Genomic DNA, 2,775 nt, shown 5'->3' with positions numbered 1-2,775 from the left:
AGCAGGTCCAAGGATTCCCCAAGGTGTGGACAGAGTCGGCGAAGAAGGAAGGACACAGAGGCAGTGTTTAGTTGATCAGCATAGTTGGGTTCTCCAGCCAGGAGAAGTTCTCAAATGACGTAGCTGTTCCAGGAGTCAATGGAGGAGAGTCACTTTGAACAGTGGTGGTTTGACATCTGTGAAAGAAGTCACTTGAACTTTTATAAAGAGAATTTTTAAGGGGTCAGCAGCTTCCCTGGAACATTCAGGAAAACCAGCAAGAGAGGATGGTTTCATCTTTTCATAAAGTTCTTCTCCAGGGCTACCGAGGTTCTCTGTAAAGAGTAGATATTCCGCTTCACCCGGTCCTCCAGGGAGGAGGTGGACGCACTCTCTAGCTTCGTGCGGTGGATAAACTTCCCGTCCCGAGAGTCCAGCTTCTCCAGCCTCTGCTCCCTCGCCTCATCCTTCGCGTGCTTCTTAAGGATGTTCAGCCTCTCTTCCTCCCGCCACTTGGCATTTTCCATCATTTCTTGCCGTTTTCGCTCAAGTTCCTCTGATGAGAGCTTTCTGGTAGATCCAGGTGCGTGCCGCCTTTGGTAGACCTCTTTTTTAGGTGATGGGCTCCTAGTTCGGCCTCTCTCTCTCCTGTTTACCTTAGAGTTGTGCGTTTTGCTTGGCCTTGGGGACCGTGACCTTCTGTCCGGGGATCGAGACCTCCTGTCCCGGGACCCTCCTTCTCTGGTGCTCTTCTTGCTGGCATGTCTGGGAGGTGAGGGGGAGGAGCTCCTGGACCTGGAATGATTCTTCCACCCATGCAGTCCTTTTGGCTCAGCCATCAAAGGGCCCTGCAGACGCTGGCTATGGTCGGAGTCCCTGATCTGTAAACCATACCCAGGAACTTTGGATAAAACAGAGGAAGAATTTACCATCTTCTTTTGAGACCTCCCCCAGCTGCGCTCTTCCTCACTGCTGCAACCATCACTCCTTGAGCTTCTGTACTTATGTTTCTTGTGCTTCTTTTTCTTCTCCTTTTTTTCCAGACTCATTTGCAACAATTCTTTGATTTTCTTCATTTTCACAGGATTATTCAATACCTCTCTTTTTTTCTCTTCTTCCTTCTTCCTGATGATGAAGAGTGGGTCCTCCCGGATCTTGCTGGCCATGTCAAGGAGGGAATTGGCACCCGATGGGGCAAAGATAGAGCCTGGGAGGAGTCCTGTCTCAGAAGAACAGCCTGCCTCCTTCTCCTCCATCTTCTCAAAAACGTATTTGTCAATGGGGCGCCCCAGCAAGTACTCATCACGGTTCACCATCCCACCAGGACCCTGGTACATCCAGTCCAATTTTTCTTCTTTCTTCTTGACAGCGCCAACATCCTCCGCGTAGCGTTGCATCTCCTCCCTGGCCCTCTCCTTCCGCAACTCCCGCTGAAGCTCCTCAGTCTTCTTCCGCTCAGCCTCATGCTTCTGCTCAGCCTTCCACACTTTCTCCACATTGCGGAGTGTCTGCGGGTGCCAGCTCTTCTTCAGGTTCAGGTCTCCGCCCCCCATGATGGTGGAGACATGTCCTCACACCGTGGACCTGGAAGACTCAGGAAGGAGCGAAAGGAAACGTAGAGAAATAGTTCAGGTGCGACTGCCCCGGATCTGTTGGCCGCTTTCACAGCCGGATCTACATTCTACTTCTGGGAGGGTGTTCCAATGAGGCGACGGCGTCTCGGGGTCGTAAGAGATCAACCGAAGGACTTGTATGCATGCATATAAGCATAACCAATAGACTTAAAACACCGGGTGGTAGGGGAGGCCGGGGGAATCCTGTTCCAGGGGTTCCCAAAGGTGTGGACGGAGTCAGCAAAGACTATCCACCCTCTTCCTATGGTGGAGTCTTATCTGTCCCAAGTGCAGGGGTTCTCAATGCGGGGGGCTTACCTAGGGGAATCCCTGTTCCGGCACCATATGTTGGGGTTCAGCCCCAGCAGGTCCAAGGATTCCCCAAGGTGTGGACGGAGTCGGCGAAGAAGGAAGGACACGGAGGCAGTGTTTAGTTGATCAGCATAGTTGGGTTCTCCAGCCAGGTTCGGTAGCCAGGTTCTGTCTTTTATTGTCTTGTTACATCTGTATTTATACCAGTTGATTTTAATCCTGTCAATTTCTATTCCAAAGGTTAGGGCGTTTCTTATCTCCATTCCAGGGAGTAAAGATTATGTAGCTTAAGCGTGATTGTTCGTAGTTAAAGTGATTAACTACCCACCTGGCACTTAGTTAAGGGATTTTATTCCCTCCCTAACTTCCGGGAAAAATCCCTACCTGGGGAAACAACCTTTCTCGGAGAGGTGACCTTGGTTAAAACACATAGTGCCAAGAAGGTGAGCAAACATATTAAGAACAGTATGCCATATATGCCAGGTCCCTTGAAACATATGCTGTGCAGATGTTTCTTCCCTGCAGCGACTGTGTCAAGCAGCAAGGATGGACCGGCTTCCGGCATCTGAGTCCTACACTTTCCACCATAATGACTCATAGCAGATGCTCAGCACACAGTGAACTAGGGAGCTTGCCTTCTCCTTTGCTGTCACCTTCTCTCAGCCTAAATCTTGCTTCCAGAATAGGGTAGAATGCCTGGCAGCAAGGGACATGTAACTTGAGGAGTCTGGTTCTGGTTAATATGTGATTTTCCAGAACTGATCACAAGCCTTACAAAAGCTTACCTGGAAGGCCCCCCACACACACACCACCTGGGGGCATAGCCTGTGGGGTGACATCTCTGAGGGGAGTTGTAGCCAAGGTCTCAGGA

The 2,775-nt window shown here is 50.5% G+C and overlaps 1 pseudogene; it reads right to left on the bottom strand.

Moving 5' to 3' along the window:
- Positions 1–270: 270 nt before the first annotated feature.
- LOC139014491 (pre-mRNA-splicing factor CWC25 homolog pseudogene) lies at positions 271–1,593 on the bottom strand (annotated as a pseudogene).
- Between the last annotated feature and the right edge of the window lie 1,182 nt (positions 1,594–2,775).

This window comes from Myotis yumanensis, unplaced genomic scaffold (assembly GCF_028538775.1).
Source record: "Myotis yumanensis isolate MYYU_CA2020_CCGP unplaced genomic scaffold, mMyoYum1.0.hap1 SCAF_7, whole genome shotgun sequence".
Classification (NCBI taxonomy): Eukaryota; Metazoa; Chordata; class Mammalia; order Chiroptera; family Vespertilionidae; genus Myotis; species Myotis yumanensis.
Note: the sequence above shows the minus strand (reverse complement) of the source record. Positions and strands in the feature narration are given on the sequence as shown.